This window comes from Centroberyx affinis, unplaced genomic scaffold (assembly GCF_046629955.1).
Source record: "Centroberyx affinis isolate AG114_WGS23_722 - 3 ecotype Tasmania unplaced genomic scaffold, CSIRO-AGI_Caff_v1 ptg000618l_1, whole genome shotgun sequence".
Lineage (NCBI taxonomy): Eukaryota > Metazoa > Chordata > Actinopteri > Beryciformes > Berycidae > Centroberyx > Centroberyx affinis.
In genome coordinates, this window is record NW_027279248.1 from 47,753 (window position 1) to 71,628 (window position 23,876).

Genomic DNA, 23,876 nt, shown 5'->3' on the forward strand with positions numbered 1-23,876 from the left:
GGGCGCAAAGATGGGTGCAAGTACATTTGCTATTTAAACAACGTGGGCGCTGGGCGTGAAAATGACTGTGTCGGTCGGAAACTAGCAATGACACTTGCGCTCTGCTTTGCGCCAGTTGTAAGATAGGGCCCTATATGTATGTGGGACTAAAATACACTATGAGGAGGTGATGCAGTCTCACAACCCCAACCATACATGACAAGCAAACTATGCATAATCCCAGTGAATTGTGACCCATGACAAATACCTGTGCAAGTAAAGATCTGCTTTAACTCTTGGCCAACGCAAGGCTGATGCTGTTTCGATGCAATGGGTGGTGCTGTAGACTTTGGTAGCCACGCTCACATTTGTGGGAATCCAGAGTTCTGTGATGTGATGGCACTCTGCTCACAACATGAACGCAATTTAGATCTACTTGAAGGCTTGTCATTGAGGTTTACCTTCCTGCCTGCCAACATCCCTCCTATACACACACACATGCATGCACACGCACACACACACACACACACACACACACACACACACACACACACACACACACACTTGATTGGCCACGCCTCCAAGTTTCGTCAAAATCGGTGTCTGAAATAGTGGTGTCTGAGATATAATGTTTGATTTAAAAAATGGCCTCTGACCTCTATTGATAGCGCCCTGTTAGACCAATCAGTGTAATTTGTAAGGATAGCTAAATTTATGTAGCAAGTTTCATGTCAAGCAGACGGGAGTTAGGGCTTTTCAAAGTTTGAAATCTTGTCTATGTTGGTTACTTGAAGTATACAGTTTAGAGATTGACAGAAAAGATGCAACAAAGAGAGCTTTGCCTCCCAAGGGGACTTTCTTCTTTCAAAATTAACCATTTATACAGTTGTCTGGATAGCCTCTAGCCTTCAGTGCAAGGCCACAACCTAGACTGCATACAAACAGGTTAGTGTCCATCCTCTCACTTGCTGTTGTCCCTATGCTTTTCTCCATCTAAAAGACAATGCTGAGGGCCAACAATGCCTCATAAGTGGTCAGTTGGTCCATGCTGGCAGAATGACACAATTCATACAACTAGGTGGATCATCTGTAACCCTCAGGGCAAAGCCACGACCTAGACAGAAGACAGACAGGTCCTGCCCCGTCACCTCAGGCATCCATAGCTACAGTTGCTTTATTTTGCCTTCAAACATGCAACAGTGTTAAACTCTCAGCTGCTATGAGCGTGACAGTCTCTCTTTGTATAGGAATGCCGGGGTGTGTGTTTTCTGCCGTTTCTAAAGAGAATTTCCTACAGGGGTTATGCATCGCAGCCTGCTTCACCGTGTTATCTCTGGCACGGTGCCAGTGTGACACAGTGTTCTGCACTTGGCTGGGTTCATCACATTAGAAGCCGACACACGTATGGCAGAATAGGGGAAATTAGTGTGTTTTGGTGCTTACAGCCAACCCCCCTGACCTGCCTCATGGGAGACAAATACCTTGTCATGTTAGCAATAGACACAATGCTACTGCAGTATGACCTTTGATAAACTTTTACCTTCACGACTACTTCTACTTCTAATTTAGGCAGCAGTTAACCGCAGCCCTTGGATAAGCTCCTTCTCTTTATTTAATGGGTATGGGGATACTTAAGCACTGGACAGATAGGAAGCATCAGATGGTAGCTTCAACAAACATTCCCATTGTTCTCAATGGCTGCAGGCAAACTAGAGCCGTTAAGTGCTGCGTCAAAACAGTTTGTTTCGGAGCGTCAGTGCGGGGAACCGACCACCGACATACAGTGTTTTCTGGCATCCATGAACTACAGGAATGACCAGCTGATCTCGAGTTCAGCTCAACTCCCTTGTAAACAGTCCCATCTTTTGCACATGTATAGACTGTGATGTCAGCGATAGAACAAAAGATGCACATCTACACATCTACAACTACAGGTTGTCAAGGTTGCAGCCTTGCCCCCTTCCCACTGCACTCTCTCAATCTCTCTCTCTCTCTCTCTCTGTCTCACTCACTCACTCACTCCCACATGCACACACACACACACACACACACACACACACACACACAGATTTAAATGTTCACACACTGTGCCATGTTCTGAGGGATGTATTGTTACGATATACAAAAATCTGGTTCACACAGGGAGATTGACTGTAGGCCTACACCCCCAGCATTTTTTTCCCTGCGATAAGAGCCTACATATTGTAAAGAACTGCAAATAATATTTTTTTCATTAAATTTCTAAATGCAGAGGAAAATTTGTTTGTTTATTTTCACATTATTGTCTCCCTTTGGTCTGATTATCACTGACGGTGGCAGCAATTTTTGAGGACAAATCATACACAAGCCTTGGAGGCCATTTTTTTTTTTCCATCACAGCCTTTTAATTAATCAAAAGAACTAATGGCATTTTGTTTCTGGTCTGCCGGGATCCATACATAAATACTAAATGCAGATTATAATGTATTCTCACTCCACCTTAACCTGCTCACATTGAAAATATCCATGAACAAGTATTTAGTTACCAACCAGTAGAGAATATAACAGCAACAGATGCTCATTTATCCAAACCTCAGACACCTGGGGCCAGATGCATGAAACTCACACAACTGCACAAAATAGAAAACATGCATACGCAGTCTATTCTACATCTTGATAAAACCCTGCTTATGTAGTGTTCACACATTGTTCAGTTTTGTAAATCTCAACTAGGGCTGAACAATTTTGAAAAAATATCTAATTGCGATTATTTTGACAGATATTGCAATTGCGATATGATTTGCGATATTAGAGGGAATGATAATTTTTATATCATTATTCTCATTTTCATTGAAAAACGTATTCAAATGATTATGATGTGATTTTTGCGGGGATCTGTACCAAACAAAGATGTTTTCTTAAGTCTGTAGAATATGATGTGTAGGCCAGGACATCTCTGCAGCACGACAATATTTAATTCAAAATGGTATTTTGACACACATTTCGCCTTTAACAAATATTGCGCCTCCTGCGATTTGAAAATTGCAGTAGGCCATATTGCGATTTAGATAAAATTTCGATTAATTGTTCAGTCTTAATCTCAACCATCGTGGGACTGCGCTCACATGCACGAGCCTAATGCCAACTCCCACACTTAGCCATAAGTGGATGTTGACACACCCGTGTTTAACCTAAATTGAACATACTTACGTGTTTGGTGTTTATGGAAAAAAAAAAGAAAAGGATGTTAATGCTTACATCTGTAAATGTTATATGAAACTGTATTGAGACTTAATAGGCTACGATGGTGTGCTGAAGAGATTCAGGCTCCAAATAAAATTATCTTTTTGGTGTTATCCTTCTCACTGCCACATTGCTATATCACACTCAGCTCAGCTGACTCAGAAAAGTCTGTATGCTTGGTGTAAAGCATACGTTCTGCTATGCTCATTCTCACATGTTCTTGCACACTGTTTTTATAAATACTAATTTCTGTGTGGAAATGTGTGTACACATTATTTATACATCTGAGCTTATTCATACATGGAGCTAAGGACAGCAACAAATGAGACCCTATAGGAATTTTTGGATTGGATGGCTCATATTTTGAGCTTTTGCTCAAGCTTTGCTCCAGTATCCAAATTGTTTATAGATTTCACTTTTTTGGACAACCTTCTTTGGGTTTCGATTACTGTGATTTTACTTAAGAGTGCTCCAGCTGGGAGTGGTGCTGTTTCAGTGGTGCTGTTTCAATAAGTGTAATTTTTTGAATTGGAATTGTAGTTATTTGATCAAAATTGAATGCTTACACACTGCATGATGCTAACTGAGTAATGAACAGTGTACTCTAAGTTAGATTTCTTTCATCATAATCTTATGACAGGTAATTTAGTCCCTTTTTGGTGTTAATTCTGAATGTTGCTACTCCTAAGAAAAGTAAACACAGAGGGTTATAAGTGGATGTGATTATTATATTGATAACAAATATAAAACTATAATCCAAGGGTTCTAATTAAAATCTGTAATTAGGTTTTATAATGAAGTCTCAGTTGACAAAGAGCAAATAATATGAGTCTGTGCACTGTACCACCTTAAGAGCCTCTAGGGGCAGCATGTGTTGATGTGTGAAATGCTAATGAACACTCTCACTCAAAGCCATATACAAGAGAGGATGTGTGGGATAAATGAAGCATTAAAGTGCAGTACTTGTAAGCTATGGAGGACAAAAAGCTTAGACCTATGGTGATGACGATACTGTACGCACTGCAGTCCTTCACAAAAATATTTTTTGTCAGTGAGAAATGTGTACAACTTATTTAACAATCAATGCAGTATATTGACCAGTGTATTGCAGTGCATAGTACTCATGGTATTGAAATAACTATAATAAACAAAGGAAGTATTGTCTCAATAAAGTACTGTACTTAATTACAGAAATTACATAGCCACTTAGAAGGATACTTGTAGGAAACGGCTTTGTTTTAGTTTCTGTTCCACTTTCATATATATTGACAATGAAATTTCACTGATAACTTTTTAAAGGCCCAATCCATGAAAACATTTCCAGCTTTCTGCATGGTTATAATGCATTTGGGAAAAAATGTACATGAATGTATATTCAAAATCAGAATGTGTGATATTTTAAATGAAGGCTGTATGATTAAAACTTGGACTTGCTCCTCTTGGTTTCAAAATTGGCTTAGAATTGGGTGAAAGTCTAGGCTAATCCTTGTTGTCACTATGGGAGTGTAACCATCTGTTTTAACTGCAAGCTAGATAGCTACTTTTGAGAAGCTTTTGATTTTTTATCTTTGCCTGACCTACAAAGAGCTGAAAGATGGAGGACAAATTAATATTGTGTGTGTCTGTGTTTCTAGAGTTGTACAACATTAAACTACTACCATGGGGTTAGGGTTAGGGTTAGGGTTTTAGCAATAGCAGAGACGGTTTGTATGTTCTGCCTTCCTGATATGAACGCTTCCGTGATGATGTATCAGCAAAACTCCCTGCGCCATACCTAGTGGTGAGGCTGCGCAGCTCAGCTCATCATCCTCAGCTCATCATGTGCTGACGGCTTAACTCCAGTAAATGCATCACAACTGGACTTGTTCCTGATTGGCTCCCCTCGCTACAGAATTACTAAAATCCTTGTAGCCAGGCCAGTTGGCAGAATTTGAACGGACACACCCACTGGAAAGCCTCCACTCAGCAGGTTTACCTCATTTGAACCAGAGGAGCTGGTGTTGTGAGCCAATCGGGGTCCAGTATTGTGACTGCTCTGCCTGTGAGAGCAAAACATCATATCCCAAGGCATAGTACTGTATATTTGAAAACAAAATCATGAAAACTGAATAATATGGGACTTTCAACACATTTTTTGGGGAGATTGCTGTTGTCTTGAACACTCGTTTTGTGTTTGGAAGTGCCTTGGCTTGCTTAGAACTGTACGATTTGAAATTTTGATTCAGTTCCGTTGGTGAACCGATCTGACTCCTTAAAGTATCTTTCAAATGAAGGATTGATACATGAATTGACCCATCACTACTGGTAATTATCTATAAAAAGCAGCGATGAGGGGAAATGATGATATATGGAAAGCAACTCAGATGGACAATAAAATATAGCACCAGTATCATTACCTCTGCCAAGTACGGAAGAGGATTAGGGCCACGTGAAAAATTTATTTGAGTTCTGAGTTTAAAGTCAGAATTCTGACTTTAAACTCAGAATTCTGAGATTAAAGTCAGAATTCTGAGATTAAAGTCAGAATTTTAGAAGATTAAAGTCAGAATTCTGAGAATAAAGTCAGAATTCTGACTTTAAACTCAGAACTCAAATAAATTTTTCACTTGTGGCCCTAATCCTCTTCCGTAGCCAAGGAGGTTATGTTTTTATCCCCACTTTATTAATCCCCTTGGGGAAATTCGGGAAGTTAGTTTATTTGTCTGTCAGTAGTATATCTCAAAAGGTTCTGGTGGACAGATAGGCCTTGAGTCAAGGGCCGACTGATTAGAGATTGTAGGTGATCCGGATCTGGGATTTCCACCATTAGATGATTATTTTTAAGCCGTAACTATAAAACTAATAGAGAATTGATTCCAAATACTAAGGGTGCGTTTGCAGGGTCAAGAATAAATCTAACTTAAAATGTAAATGATGGGAATGATGTCAAGTTGGAGAATTGTCGTTCCTTAATGCATCCATACAGAACAGGTTTATTCTGTACTTGTATGCTGGAATGATCAAGGTGAGAGAATCACAGTTACAAATCAATTAAGAACTGAAGTTACAGCTGAAATTGTATAAAAGAGAGCAAATCAATAGAATGAGAGAGAGGGATGAGACACAGACACGCTCTCCACCTCACTGGCCTCACTCTGTCTCTGTGTTCATGTTTTAAGAGTGCATTCTCCAGCACTGGCTATAACTATCTCACAATGGCATCTTCATCGCATTTAAAAACTGACAAACGAATCAATACGATGAGAAATATAGAAAGATTAGTTGATCCTGGTAGGTTAACGGTGCAGATAAAGATAACATTTTGTAGCTGGAGCTCTTTTCTTTTTCTGTTCAGCCATGGTGGCTATCATTGGCAGTGCTAACTACTGAGTTCTTCTCCTGTTTATTTCAGACAAACCACTGTTGCTGCTGCCGGAAACATAAAACGCATCTCATATGGCCCTGCTCCATTACAGCCATTGGGCATCAGGCATTGAAGGAATGATTTCTTTAAAAAATCAGATACACGCTCAACTCACGACAATACCATGCCAACTGGGTGCTGGATCCTTAAAGTAGTAGATAATGAAAAGGAAACTAGGACAGCACTCCGAATTGACTTTTTATTTGCCACACGGACGTTTTGGGCAAGACGCCCTTCCTCTTTCTTGCCCGAAACGTGTGGCAGATAAAAAGTCAATTTGGAGGAATGATTTCTTTACCAGCAGTGAAAGATGCTCCACTGCTCGCGTTGCGTCCACGTCCGCGTCCACATCGCGTCCAAGCGAAAAAATTGCCGAGGTTCAATTCTCGATTGCTGACGCACGCATTCTCCCTCATTGAAATAAAATTAAATTGAATTGAATTGGTTTCTGGTGTATCCATTCAGAAGTCAGCGTGCTCTGTGGAGCAGGGAGAACGTCACGTTGGCGCAACGCTGATGGCGACGTGACGCGACACTGGTAGTGGAGCTCTAACGTTAGTGTGTGCCAGAGGATTTTTCCTGGTGGTGTGCCAAAATTTGCCTCCCTTAAGGAAATTATCATAGGGGAAATGTACTTAATAAATGACAAATAGACTAACGTATATAGACAACATCCTTGTACAATCAATGGTATATTTATGGTTTGAGATAATAAGATTACAACTGTGATCTCTGTTCATTATGAGGCAACAAAGTAGTTTACTTTTCATTCTTTGTAGTCCCATGAAATGTTTTTAAAGCATTGTTTCACCATTTGAAAAGCCAGCAATAGGCAGAACAATCCACAGATATTGAAATGATATTTTCTTCTCTGGCATGAAATCAAGGCAAAAGGCACACTGCTACGTAAAACACGTTTTTAGAGGAAATACATTTTTTGGGGAGACAAACATACCCAACACCAGGTGTTTAGAGCAGCAAATGTAAAAGCTTTCATGAACTGGGTATAGGATGAGTCACTAGTGTGTTATATCAATAGACGGTAGCAAAATGGAAATGCATTTCTAAGAAAGGAAACTGAAAAGCAGTTCCAGTTTCTACTAGCTGTGCAGTTTTGCATAGCTAGTAGAATTCAGTAGCGTGTTCATGGCTCACACTTTTTTGCATTGTTCCCTCTTTATTAAGATTAATCAGTCCACAAATAAACTGTGCTGAAGTGGGGCTTCTGTCAGATTGGCCACTTGCCTGGGGTAACTGCTGCACTAATCGTAGAAAATTAGCTTCAATAAAAAAAGTGCGCTTTTGCAACCTGATGCAGAAAAAAAAACAGAAAAGCCATAATGTAGATAGGATGTTGTGAAAAAGTAAATGTAAGGAATTTGTTTGCATAATAACGCAGCAGATAATTACCTTGATTTTGTAAATTCAAAACCTCAACTGAGGACAAATTTCTCAAATTATCTGCATGCACTCTTATAGCATCTTTTAAAATAGCAAACAATATTTGGATCATCTTCTGTGTCAACACACATATTGTTGGTATTGCATTGCAATCATAGGTCTACCTTTTACTCAACGTAGAAACGAACCTCTGGTGGCAATAAAGAAGCCTTGACATAAGAGGGATTGTTACAGCTCATATAGCAGTGCAAACACCAGCCAATTGGAATTGTATTCAACAGCAAATGTTTTATGAATAATTTAAATATGTTGTTTTTCTTTTCTTTTTTGAAATAAATTTCTGTTCAGTTTTGACAGAAATTAAACTATTTCAACATGGTCCAACTTTCAAACATACTGAACCTTTCCCATCTACACTATCAGACTCATGGTTGTCATGGCAAGTTGGTGAAATATCTGACCTCAAATACCACAGAGGCACAGAGCAAGTAGAAATGGCCTCTCCATCTGACTGATACAACACGCTGTGATTTCCCCGGAGTTCTAGATGGATGGACATGATAGCACTATCCACAGTCATTCCATGTGCCAGCTCAGCTATCAAGGATGACTAGCTGGACACTTCTGGACTTTCCTTCATGACAGTTGTGGTAAAGGTTTACAGTCAAACACACTGAAGAATATCCATAGCATGTTGTGGGGCACTGCAGTATTAGTTGAAGGGTTGTCGACACCTTACTCTGAGTAAGACTGTCCTAGTTTTCACAATTTGTGAGACATGCCCATCATACCTTACCATTTTTTTTGTTGTTTTTTTACAGCTACTATTTACATCCAGCCTTGTCTCAGCAGCAGATGAATTGCACGAAAGTTACAAGGAAGCCAAAAAATTGTATTCAATAATCAGTAATCACAATGCAAGTGAAGACCTAATTTAATTATTATCATAATCAAAGCAAGCCAAGAACAACAAAGTGAACTGGCAGTACTGGAAGCACACTACCAAGATGTGTACTCTGCGCTATGCACAAAAGTCTAAAGCAAGAAGTGTTGGAAAGATAATTATCTCAGTCACCACAAAAGCACATGACAGGGCCAAGACTTCTGCAAACTTTTTTAGAAGTCTAAGCAAAAAATGGAGTGGATCCATATTGTCAGCTTGTCATCTCCCTGAACTGATGCTTTCTGTGTTGTACAGCATGTTAATGTGACTGATGTTAATTATTAGAGCTATGAGCATAGAGAAAATACTTCCCAAACCTACGAGAGCAGAGGGAGGTGTTTATTTAGTGTGGAGACCATTCATGGCTCATCATGCATGTACTTCTCCCAATAGACTAAGTAGCTGTTTTTCCAAAGAGTTTAGAGTTTAACATGTCCTGTCTGAACAAGCCGTTACGATTTTCTTAAGCAGAGAGGAAAATGGCTGCAAGAGGCAGAGGCGTGAGAAATGTTCTCCAAACGCTGAATAACAGGGAGTTTATAAAGCACCACAGATGAGGCTAGATTGTGCAGGGATGATGTTTGTAGCAGATGTTAATCTCATTAGAGATGCGCTCACAAAGTAACGCTATTACGCCATTAACACCATTATTATTATGAAAGTGACCGCAACGTTAAAGGAATAGTTCACCTAAAAATGAAAATTCTGTCATCATCTGCTCACCCTCATGCCAGTTGAAACACAGGTGAAGTTAGTCCATATAACACAGGGAGGTTGCCAGCACAACTCCATAGCGGCCTTCTCGAAAACAACTGAAGTCAGTGGGGACCAGTTCTTCAGACTTCCAAAAAAGACCTACAGTATATTTACACCATAATTTAGTGCAAATCTTAACTACAGCTGATTGATTTGCAACACATAATGGTGTGTAGGTCTTTCTATTCACAGTGTGATTGTTTGGCTGTTTTTGTTTTGGAACTCTAAAGAACAGGTCCCCATTGACTTCCGTTGTTTTGGAGAAGGCTGCTACCAAGTTGTGCTGGCAACCTCCCTGTGTGTTATATGGACTAACAAATTTCACCTGTGTTTCATTTGGCATGAGGGTGAGTAGATGGTGACAGAATTTTCATTTTTGGGTGAACTATTCCTTTAAGATATTTGGCAACAGGCAAAATGCAACAGTGCAGCAGTGATGATTTGGGTCTATCGAAACCCTCCATCAGCAGAGTAATCACACAAACAAAGCTTTTTCACAGCCTCATATTGTGACGCAGTTTATTTCATTCCTCCTAAAATGAAATGTTGACTCACCTTGTGAGCCAACAAAACAGCATTTATGGATATAGCGGGCTTCCCAATATTGTTGGGGTCATTGATAGGACACACGTCCGCATCGTCAAAAATTATTTTTGTTCAACAACCCCATTTATATAGGCTTGCAGATATAGGCCAGCAATCATAATAATTAGTCAAAGACTTGAGCCATTTTCACCACCTCTTGTCAAATAGACAAGTCGGAATAAGATACCTGCATCCACACAAATAAAGGCATCACATGTCAACCTGTGAGGACCACGCAAGTATTAAAAATTAGACTACATTTTCAAACATTTTGTCAAAATCGTTAGGTTGCTCTATTTATTAAACAGGGATTTTCATTTTTGACATTATAAGTAAACCACACTTTAGACTAAATTATGTGATTAACGATTTACATGTGTGAATTCTGACTAAAAGGTGTGTTGAGATTTTTCTTGATCAACCAATGACAGTGTCTAAAAGAGAGCATCATACCTGCAACCTGCAACCTCCTCACTAAGATTAAAGCTCTTGGCAATTATTTGCTCTGAGAACTTTCCTAAATCACTCCTCGCTATGACTTTTCAGGCGAAGTAAAAAAGCTTTTCTTGGGATGACAGTTCATTGTGTCAACAACTGAAAAGTAGGCAATGTGAGAAGGCTGCAGTTGCTTGCAAACAGATCAGAGGCAGACATGTATGATGTTATCGCTACTGAGATTGAACAGATTATTTTACAGTCTGTGCAGTCAATGCGTTGGACTTTGCAATTGTGTTTCAGGTGTTCTAGCCTGTTGATTCTGATTGTGAACCTGAAACAGTGGATGAAGGAGAGATCACTTTTACAGACCTAACAAAAGCCCCACCGACCATGATGAGCATGTTCCTCTCCTCCCACGTCACATATATGCATTCGGCACAATCAATACTACAGCAGTCTATACAAGTGGTATCGCCAAGTGCACAGCCCTCTGCACCAAGTTGTTCCACAGCGGCGTCGGAATCTGTGGAGGATGTGAGTCAGAGGAAGCTCTCGGTGTTTGCTACTTAGCAGACAAAGACGTGATAGATTATTTAAGGGCAGGGCTGGGAATAGAGGTCCTCAATAAGTTTCAGAGGATCAGGAACATTTATATGAAACACAGCTCCAACTCCATCCAGTGTGTCAGAGGAATGCCTGTTCAGCACAGAAGTTTGATGCTTACTCCAAGAAGGAACAGAGTGATAAAATATTTGAAGCTTCTCCTTATCAGATACAATCACTGTTTTAGTTTTTTAAGTAGATTTAAAGTGAAACGATATCAAATGTGCCTAGATAAAGAGCTTGAGCAATGCATATAGGAAGAGTATATGTGGGTGTACTGAGTTTCATTTTACTGTAAATTGCAGCTTTGAGGGGTTTTTTTTATATGAAAAGCTTTTTGTTTATAGTTTTATAGGCCATGCACTATTAGGTGCTTGAGAGCACCTCTATAAGAGCTGGGCTCTGTGTGTTTGTCGGCTCCTTTGTCTGTCCATCCATAACGCTTTTTGCAATACGCAGAGCCCTAAGAGGGCTACATAAGGGAAATACAGTACATCAAGCAGTACAGTAGAAGTCACACAAGCAGCAAGTAGAGCTAGCTCTATGTTGGTGTGTGGTACATTCAGGAACACCACAAACTACTGTAGCTGGGTGATTTTCTAACTGTAGGAGCTGTGTCAATACATGAGTTAAATATTTTGTTCAGCTATTCTCTTAGTTACTGTGATACTGCAGCACTTTGGAGTATTGGGATCAGCACCGATTCCGATACCACAGATACTATCGGTGCACCTTTAATACAATTAATAGTGTACTGGGAGTACTAAACGGGGGAACCCACCGCTGTGTTGCACCTGTGCTTACAGAGAAGAAATATGCACCACAAGACATTCTGTACCACCCTTGTTTAGTATGAAATGCTCTCTCCATTTTCATAGTCCTTTATGATTCTAAAAGTGTTGTAGTCCGAGGCCAGCGGAAGTGGTCCACTTTCTTACAGAAAAAAAATATCCCACCTCTTTCATAAAACTAGGATTAAGATGGTATGTTCACTTGTCATATGAAGGGTAATGGCAGTGATAAGCAAAACCATTACATTTTTCTTCTCATTAAAAGGTCTCCTCCTGCAGAAGAATGTTGTGCAAGAAGGCTGACAGCCCTGGGACTACATTTCTGAGATACAAGTCAAAGTGAAATATTTAATTGAACACACCCTCGTGCTTCACTGATCACAGCTAGAGCTCAAATTTAACTTGTCCTGATCATGCCTCTCTCACTACACACTACACTTTGACGCCACGTGAGAGCTGGGATTTGAAAGCTGTCTCTTTTGTACTCACTCTTTTTTCTGTAGTAAAATTGGAATAAAATAGTTGCCTCAGGACCACTGGGCTTTTCAACTATTGTTAGTGCTACACTACTGTACTACTCCTTGCTAATTATACAGTTACTATTGGAACAGAATGTTAATAATTCAATAAAATAATAAATATTATTTGCACTGCAGTGGAATTTTGGGTTGGGTAATTTAAAAAGCCGAACAAACAACATCTTTATCCATTTTTTCCCATTACTAACAATCTATAATACATTCATACTGTATTACTCAACGTGGGGTCTGGGGACCTGGAACCCCCTCAAAGACCGCTGGTGGTCCCCAGACCCCACGTTGAGTAATACAGTATGAATGTATTATAGATTGTTAGTAATGGGAAAAAATGGATAAAGATGTTGTTTGATGATGTTGTTAAACTTCACCATTATTTCATTTACAATAAGTTAACACAATTAGAGAATGTAGAAGAATGACTGTTTTGATCATAGTTTCACTGTTATCTCTCTATCTACAATACAGATAGTCATGGAATTCTGGACAAAATCATATCTAACAATAAAAATATTCTCAGATTTGGGTCTGAGAGACAAAATCTCATCAAATGGGGGTCTGTGGCCCTAATGTGGATATGAAAAAGGTTGAGAATCACTGGCCTAAACAACAACCAGATAACCATCATAAGCACACAGACATAAATTAGCATTGCAGAAGTTAACTTAAGATAGTGCTGCACTGATGGTGTCCTTGTTGCAACATCAGTCTGTTTTTGTGTTGTCTAAATATCTTTTCAAGAGGGTTGAGGTGCAGAGCAGTTTTTGTGATTACTGTTGTATGAATTGAGAAGTTGTGATTGTGATATAGCATTTTTATATTTTCATTAGCTTTTATTATAGCTTTTTTATGTTTATTATGTCTCATGTTTGTTGCTGCTGTGACAATTGAATTTCCCTCTGGGATAAATAAAGTTCCTGTCTACCTACCTACTTACAGTACATCTTTTGTTCTCTAATCCTAAGTGATTATTGACTTTGTTTATAATTCTATAATGAAGTTAACATCAATTGAAAGGGAACTCTGGCTTCAAATTAGTGTCTTTTCATACATATTTACATGAGGCTCAAAGAACATTACATTACATTTTGAATTTGTCGCTGAAAGGTGATCGTTATAGACTTTGTCTCATAACCCTGAGAAACTGACTAAATGACCTGCCTGCCTGTCATTATGGATCTGAGCACCGTAATCAACCAATCATTTCACAACTAGTTATTTTAAATTATGATGTACATTGTTTCAACGCAATATATAATCTTCTACTGGAATGATAGTCTCTGTTCAACTATTTTACAGCTGAATGTTAGAGCTGAAATCGAATGGTACAAATAAGAGGAGAGTCTAAAAAGAGAGAGAGTAAAAAGCGCCACATCGACGCTTTGTTTCATTTCCAGTCATCAGCAAAGATAGCTGATGGTCTTTGACATGATTATTTCAGGAATAGTGTTCAGTGGATCACTTATTTATTTAAATTGCTCTATGTCTACGTTTTCATCAAGAGCCATGTGAGAATGGGTTATGTGAAGATGTAAGACACAGAATAGCAAAGCAGTTGTCCAAACCCTTGAATTATTCAAAACCCTACATCTCGTGATTATGTGTCCCAAAATTGTATGAATAAGCACAGATTTTTTTTTTAACTTGTACCACTGTTTCTCCTCCATAAACTCCCAAATTCCAAGATCCACCCTGGATCATGACCCTGAATCTGAAAGCTCTTTGACAGTGCAAAAGGCGGGGCCCATCAAGGCTGCGGTGCACATATATTGTATCATTTTTTTCTCCCTTCAAATTCCCCATCCCTCTACCAGGGAATCTGCTACCCTAAGGCAATTAGAGTAGCTGTCAATGCAACAAACGGGACGGCTGATACCATTCATTTGGAGAGAGCTAAAAAAGAGAGCGAACGAATTGGAGCAGAAGAAGAAGAAGGATACATAGCCTTTCCAACACCAATACTGTAGTTTTACAGCATAATTTACTGTTTACTAGCAATAAGGCCTTTTCTTCTCTTTGTTTAATGTTTGTGTGCTTAGTCTTAACTACTGTATTTTGCTGCCAGAAAGAAGCTTAAAACAGTAGTTACTGCAGTCACTTACAATCAATACTGTTGCTAGCAAAGTATTACAGATCCACAAAACATTCAAATATTTAAACAACTGTTTAAAATCCTCCAAGTGAGTACTGTATGAAATCATATCACCTTATTTTCAATTCTTCCATCTACAAAGTGACATGTATTTTGTGACGGTATTATTGCTTGTGCCATTATGGCGATTCATTCACCTTTTTTTTTCTTTCTAAACCTTTATTCATCCAGAAAAGTTTAATGTATGCTCTTTTTCAGCAGCACCCTGCTTCATAACATCAGTCGTAGTTACACTACTCCTGGGAGCTGCAGTACAATCATAGTCTGCTACTGTTGACCTGTGAGCAATTTGGGATTAACCATGTGTTCACACTGTGAGCAACTTGGTTCATGGGTTGCTCTGTTCTGACTGATTGTAATCTCTAATTACAGAATAACAGAACGTTAATCAGTCTTTAACTGAAATAGCATCTACAACATATTTCTTTATATTATTCCTTTCTTTTTTTATGCCTTTATGGTATGTAATAATTTGAGAAAAACTAGGCATAAGTTCAAAGCACTCTATTTACTGTCCAATTTCATCAATAAAAGTGAAAGACTTGACCTGTGCACTACACACACTTTACACATGCTCTGAGTCTTGTACATTTTTTAGGACGTACCAACAATTCAGACATACGTAAACTTTGATGAATCCTGATTTTAATGTGTAAACGTTTGCAAAGTTTAATGTGTAAACGGTTATTTTTGTCAGCTCTATGCAAAGTGAAACCTAAATTCTAGAAATTCATTCCCAACTATGAAATTCTAATAACATAAACCTCAGGTTTCCACATAGGCAAAAAATTGTTCAACAATACCTACCCAGACTCAAAATTGATTCAGATGTCTTTTATTACAAAACATCCTGACATCAGGTCACTTTGATGCATCTTAATTGGACTTATGGTGGATTTCGCTTCAGAAGACTAGAGAATGTGTTTTTTTTTCTCTCATGGACAGGGCCTCTGCACAAGACACTATATGCCCACTATCACCACCAGCAGCAGGCACTGCTCAGTGAACTCTCAGGCCTGGATCTAGGGCAAAAACCATTACCATGTGCAAGGGAAAAAATGAGGTCAGCACAATTTAGGCACTATCTGGGGCTTGAAACATGACATCAAGTGGAGGGGAAAAGAATATTTGCAAATGAAATAAAGGTACACCTGTTTAATAGCATATCTACTGTGACCGTAACAAAAGCAGCATTCCTGACTCCCTATTCTTACATATGTTCATGTAATTTCAATGTCTTTTTTTTTCAGATAGGCAACCTTCAGATAGTAACATTTTGTTTGTTCTGTTTCACGTCAGCCTGAAAATTAACAGCAAGGCTATTTCATGACTTCTGTCATGAATATTGGTGATATAATAAACAGATGCCCTAAGTTTCATTGAGTTAAGTTGTGAAGATACTGTATGCCTAACATGCTTCATAAAAAATTACTTGCAGTGCAGTAAAAGTTAAAAGCTATAGACTAAATCTACTGCAGTGAAAAATGGGCAACCATTCTCTGTGTATAGGCATATTACCCCATTAATCGTTGAATTAAATATGAAACTTTAAGAGCCTGTCTATTTCTGTGTTGAGGATGAGAGGAACAGATTTTTTTTTCTACTTTTCATTTTAGGTCTTTTTCAAAAAGTGGTCAAGATAAGAAAACCGTCTCGCTGGCTGGGCCCATCCCCAGTCCGGAGAGAGATACATGATCCTCTTCATCTTTTTCCTCCTCCACACCATCCTGTACATTTTCTTCAGCCATCGGCATCCCTGCAAACAATACAGTGCTGTAGAGCATGCAGCAGATAGCAGCAGGCATATGTGGTGCACAATGAAAAGTTAATAGATTTGTATTATTGTCTCTAAATAGCAAATGCATCGCAAGGTTGAGCTTTCTGGGTTATCACGAGTGATTTGATAATGTCCTCCTCCATTTTTGTGCCTTGCAACTGATGTGCTCAATGTAAGGTTAAAGCTACAATATGCATCTTCTTGAGGCAGGAAGTGTATTGTTAATCCCACCCTCCTCTCCCTCAGTTTGTCAAGTTCACGCACCAACACTTGTCACTCATCTTGATGAGCTGTCTACTTTAAAACGGCATGTAGCCTGAGCCTGAGGTAACTGGCATCCATAAAGCTCAACAGAGGCGTTAAAGAAGCAGACAAGGAACACAGGCAATCTGTAATAAAAACACAAAGCACAGGAATAATGTTGGTGTTAACACATTTTTTCGAACAGGCCTTTTCCGCCTCTTGTTTAGCTTAGCTGCTCTTGTGTTTTTCACTGCTTTATGCCATTGTTGCTATGACTTTCCTGTGCTTGATAGGCACAACCCAGCTCCCCACCAGGCCGCAAGCATTCAACACGCCCACAGTAAATGATTTACGCCCCGAAATGTCCCGAACATGATGGAAAATCCAGTTTCGCACAAACGGGAGATTCAGGCATGTACACACCAGGTCACAGACAGACACAGACAGATAATGTATATTCAGTCTATCACAGGGCAAACACAGATAGACAGACACTCACATTTCTTCCTACAGGCAATTTAGAGCCTGCAATCCACCTGACTTGCATGTCTTTGGACTGTGGGAGGAAACTGGAGGATAGCTTTAAAAGCATACAAAGTCCTCACAATCTTCCATTTTGAAAAGAAAAGGATTAGCATTCAAGCAGCAAATGTTTGGTAGATCCAGGCCTCAGAGTTTAAATGTTAGCCAAGGCAATAAACTCAGGTCCATGGAGGATAATACAGTCATGTTTCATACTGCACATGTTTTATAAATGTATAATCCATTGTTTTGAATTTGTATTCATGATTGTGTAATGAAACTCTTTATGAAGGCTCTATAAATAATTTCCAACACTGGTTTTTCATCCCTTTATTTAATTTTCTATTGATTTCTATTAGCACTGTGTTAAGATATTTTCCTTTCACTAATGATTTTAGACACCTGAAGTCAATCAAGTCAGTTCAAGTTTGTGAACAGCCTTGCAAATGGAATTTCTCATGGACTAAATAATCAGAACATATTCTACAAACATCATGCGCTGCACCTTTGCTTGTACAAACATAGTTTGTCTCAATTTGATGTGAATACCCATTAATAAAACTTAAGGAGAACTCTTGATATACTGCCTGTAGCATTATTATACACACTCTGATGTATGTGTTGTGATGTTCTCAGTTTTAAAGTAATTACAGCCAACCTGAAAAGTAAAACATACAAGAGAAAGACATCAGTTACTGGTTCAGTCTTTGAGAGTAGTTATTTATCTATTCACTCAACAACAAACACACTACATGATAAGTTGTTGAAATGGCATGCTAGTGATTCTTGAGGGGCGTATTTGACTGACTTCTGTTCCCACATAGCCTCTCTGAGAAACTCTGTCAGTTTCAATCAGTGGCGGTTCTGGCATTTTTGGTGCCCTAGGCAAAATCTTGAAATGACACCCCTGGAAGACATCTTCCAAGACAACTTAAAAGTGCATCACAATGTATTACTGCCACATGCCATTATATCACACATACAAGTTGATAACAGCAGAAATCTAGTTAGGCCTAATTAGCATCAAAAATAAATGCATACAATGGTTTAACCTATTTATAAAACCTAAGCATTTGCCTGGGTCAAAACTTACCATGCAGTGTACAAAGATGACAATACAACAAAAAATAAAACATTTTCACACAATTTTTGCAGGTGGAAAGCACTGAAGACTAGTATACTAATGTAGTAATGCTAGCTAACTATCAATCTCTTACCAAGTTTTCTACTTATTTTGATTTTACCATTTGAAAATATTACATTGGTCATTAAACAAAATCTAAATTGAAATATTATTGACTTGCCTTGGTGTTAATTCATTAGATTATATTCAGCAAGGGTAGATGTCATGTAATCATGTAGATTCACAGATCCCTCTCACAGCACAGCAAGGGGAGGGGAGGTGGGGGAGGAGTGTGTGTGTGTGTGTGTGTGTGTGTGTGTGTGGCGGGGGGGGGGTGTTGCTATAGGGGTGTCGGGGCAGTTATTTTTGTAGGCAGGTGAAGGCTCATGATACATTGCCAACTTGAGCAAGCACAGCACAGGAATCTTCCCTCTTGCCTTCACCCACCTAAGAATGCTGTGTTGTTGACACTGCTGCTTTCAATTATGCAATTTTGGTTTAAGCTGGAAAAAGAAACAGTCTCTCAATACTAGAAGGAATGGATTCCAAAGGTCTAAGAGGAAAAGGCCAAGAAGCTGCCAGTTGATGACAAGCCATACTCTATAGTGTTAACTATGCAATCCCCAATAAGGATAGGGAGAAAATGTCAGGTCTTAATTTGAAATGCATTTTGTACCAACCTAAGCAAACCACTTAAACTATTCTACTTCACAAGACTCCATATACCTCATAAAACCCAGGTCTCTAAGATAAGGATACATTATGTTCATGAGAAGTCGAAGAATACTGAATACTGCTTTCTCTGTTTGAAATAATGCACTGACTGTTCCTCTGAGCTTACAATACAATCTCGCATTCATCCCAAAATTCTATATTTGACAATTGCATCATCCCAACCTCTCCAGGTTACCGCCCTTACTGTGAAGGACCGGGTTGCATGCTCGGCTTATGTTCTGAATGAATGAATCCTCTAATTGAACTCTTTGTCAACACATGTTGAGATGAAGTCCTGTAACTGAGGTGCTTGCCCAAGGCCACTGACCACTGGTCATGTCCTCTGGTCATGATGGATGGATTATAAAGAGCCTTAACTAAAAGAGATATTTTTATTGGCGTATAAGACCAAGCTTGATAAGACTGTGTTAACCGCTAACCCAGGAGCAACACCACTTAAAATGCGCTCTGGATCCAGGTCTCCTTTGTTTGGGAAGCACAAATGACATGTTCCATGCCCTAGGGTTGATCACCACAAATAGTCTCCATAAACAGCTAGATGATTTTACAATTTGAATAGTTTATTGTATAGTTAATGGGATATTAAGTAATATTAGGTAATATATTACCTCTGTCGACAACCAATTGTATTCCTACACTCTACATCTGTGGCACAGCCCCCACCCCCCTCCCTCTCAGTCCTCCCTTCCCCTTGTGCTAAGGTACCCTGTAATTGACACAAATTATGAAGTCACAGAAATGTCTATTGAAGAGGTAATATCCCATGATTTGTGACTGCTGTCTTGGCTTGAGAACAAGATTTTTTAACCTTCGTAGTTGATGTTCTTCTAGTGATGTTTGCCTGTAGTATGTTGCACCGTCCATCATGGCTGAACAGTTGAAAATCTGTGGAGAAAGCAATGTGTGGGGAGCAGGTGGGGGAACAGACTGGGTCTGGGAGCAGTGAGAAGGAGTCTTAAAAACCCAGTGAGTGCGGGAGTTCGGGTCAAGAAATAGAGTGAGTTTTGAAACCAGAAATCTCAGCACCTGGTGAAGTTGTTGAGGCAACAACCCTATCAACCCTCCACAGATACATTATGGTCATGTTTTGCTATGGGGCAGAAAAAAACGTATTTCCCCTTTTAGAATTGACCATGGGTCAATGCACACTACACGATTTTTACAAGATTATACCCTAAATAAACCCTTTCACAATTTAGACCAGTCAAAATCAAATGCAATTGTGTTATAACAGACAATGTAATAGACAATATTATCACTCACCCAGTTCAACCTGATGGTTAAAGTCAACATTCCTCCAACTTCAAATCTCATTCTAAGATAGAATGGCTGTCTAAAATGTAGAACTGTATTTAACATGGGAACAAGTTTGAACAATGTAATATTAGCTTGGATGAAAGACTTGAGTGAATGTGTATAGCGTTCATTTCAGAAATGACAAATTGTCCAAAAGTGGATATAGCTTCTCGAAAAAAAACACAAACCTACATGCACCTCCTCACACACAGCAACACACACATACAAACACTCACTGTTTGAAGCTGTTCCTGTATCGCACAACACTCCAGTTGTTAGGATCTCCACTCGAGCCACTGTAAGAATGAGTTCATTCTTTTCAAGGAGGTCAATATTGAAGACAATTTTAGCCAATGATATATCCTCACTGGCGTTACCCCCGCATTTCTCAACTGTCATCACCATCCAGGCTCAATAACTTTGAAAGATTGTCCTGGGCAAGGTCAGTCCTCAGTCACTGTGTCCCAGTAGCTTCCAGCTGATCTTACTGCGATCACAGGGAGCCTAAAGGACCTAATGAGGCTAAAATGATCTAACACCTGCTCAGCATATTTTCATAGCAAGAAAACATGATTTGAACAAACAAATCAGTTCTCTGCAGCATGTGTAGCAATACAGTAGGCACAGACAATCCTCTTGTAGATGGGGAGGAATAAACAGAATATATTACTTTACTACCGTGGAAAGCCTTAATTTTTAATGAAACCATAATTGTAAACTAGCTCTAATGGTTAATCAGTAATGGGTTGTGGGCAAGTTCAGGCCCCATTTAAAAAGCTATATCATTATAATGTACCATGATATGCTCCTGTATTTTAACAATATTGTCCTTTTATTATAACCTCTATATTAACAACAAAGTTGTACAGTGTGTCATGCTATTTATACAATATGTTCTGCATGGCGGTGCTTTATTTTGATGTGACGTAAGTGTTCTTAGTTGAAAAATATAAAACCACACTAAGGACATGCAGATATTTAATTTTCCCTTAAGGACATAACATTGTAATCTTTTAAAAAATGTCTGTATCACCAACAGAAAACTGCTGGAAACTAATGTAACTTGGAATGTAAAATGGAATCCCAGCTACCAAAGTGAGATGTGGCCCTGATTAGATTTCCTCCTTAAAAATGACAAAATACAACTGAAAACAGTGATTTGTGCTGGGTTTCCAAGAGGGAAATACAACATAGTTTCAGCTCAGACTTACAGCTGCGCAGGGCGGTCTGTATTCGTAAACGTTCAGTTCTGTCTCCTTTAGCCAGAAACAAAAAAAGATGACTTTGTCCCCTCCTTGTTAAATGAAAAGATAGCATTTGTCAAAAGCCTCAAAAGAGGGGAAATTCAAGTGACCACCATGATTGCTAACTTCAGCCATTTCCCTTCAAAGCTGCTCTAGTAGCAATATTTGGCAACAACAGTCCTGTAGCTGTACCTACTGTACCTTAAATATGTATTCCCCACCACTGGATTTATTGCTTTGGAATTGAAGAGCTACAGTGCAGCATACAGTACTATAGACTACTGGGGAAATAAAAAATCATATTTCAAGAGAAATTTATAGGCAAACTTGCAACCTTGCAAATCTTTTGTACATCTTACAGTATAGAAGGTGACTCTCCATCAGAATACTCTAATAACACAACATGGGATATTTGGTTCACATATAGATAGCATTCAAGTAGTCCCTGAGGTTTTAAAGAAAAAAAAAAAAAATTATCATGCTCCTGTGATAATAAAAAAGATAAACAAAGTAGAGTATGAAATTTCAGTGAGCGTTTCCTTTCTTATTTCACAATGAAAGTCAATGGAGAAATTGGACAGAAAATACCACTGAAATGGCACTCTGTATTTCCACATGTATTGAAAACAGGGTGGTGATTTATTTTTCTACAAGTCATCTCAGTTTGTGTATTTTTTGTTTTATATTCAGGAAACTTGTTTTTTTCTTTTTATTTTCCACAACAACTACAGAGATGGTGAAAATGTCCTTGGTGTGCATTGCTAAAAGTTATTTCCTGATTCCTAAATGCAAGAAATGTTCTAAATAAAACATATCTGCTAAACATCAGTAACCTTGTTTTTTTAACCTTGAAACATTTTTCTGTGCTTCAATGGCAGACAATGTGGCACTGATCCATCACTGAACCACACGCTGAACAGATCATCTACTGTACTTGCCCCTTAGTAACTAGGTTTTTTTTTTGGTTTTTTTTTATTAAGGTCAACCATGTTAAAATCATTTATATTTTCATACCAGAAATGCTAGGCCACCAAAATAAACGGTAGGGATATGAACAATTATAAATCCATTATTGGGGGGGAAAAAAATATTTTCCTACAGGGAAACACAAAATGGGCCTGTCAATCCAGTCTGATAATACCAAATGCGGATGGGCTACATGAAGAAATAACACAGTGCATAACAGAAACTGCCTTTAAACACAAAAAGGCTCCGGAGTTCAGCTCAGTGGGTTTGTGAAAAAACACTTTTTCATTGGCAGGGATTACATTGATGGGAGTTTAAACATGAATAACACACTAAGCCTCCAGTACAAAGCAAAACACTCAATTTCTCAGCAGTGGCTTGATGTGGCTTGTGTGTAGTGTGAATGTGACAATACTAAAGCCTGATGATACTGCCTATCGCTCTATTAGGTGGATCCATAGATCACATACAATGATTTTCATCTGCATGATCAGCATGTCTTCTGCATATTACACTGGGAAATTAGCCTGCAAAACGGCCATACCTCGCTATACCATAATGATGCCCAAAGCACCTCCTTTTCCTGCACAATTGGTCTGAAGAATTTGCATTGCTTAAAACAACCACAGTGCTCTTTCTCTAATTAATAATATAGACTGCAGGTTGAATGATTAATGTTAGATCATTAGCAGTTTTCATGATGTTGTTGTCACCACAAGTAGGAATAGCATACAAGCTATAGATAGTATTTCTGAAGAGTTGAATTTAGTGTTGTAGGTTGTCATTTCATGTTTTCCCCTCACATCAAGGATCGGAAGTTGTTGTATAACATTTTTTTGCCGTGCACCCTGATCTCTCTCTCTCTCTCTCTCTCTCTCTCTCTCTCTCTCTCTCTCTCTCTCTCTCTCATTGAACTTGTTGATATATCTGACCACAGACTCAGTAAAACAATATTAATTCGGGAAACCTAATATCTATCGATGGGCCTGTGACATAATGTCTATATTTTCCCTGAGTGATTTGCAATGTATTGATCAAAATATATTACAGTGGCATATACAGAACATTAAATACAAATTATAACTTATTTGTAAAGAAAAATTGTGCATTGATATTTGGTATATACTCAAACTAAGGACACATTTTCTTAGTTTGAGAATA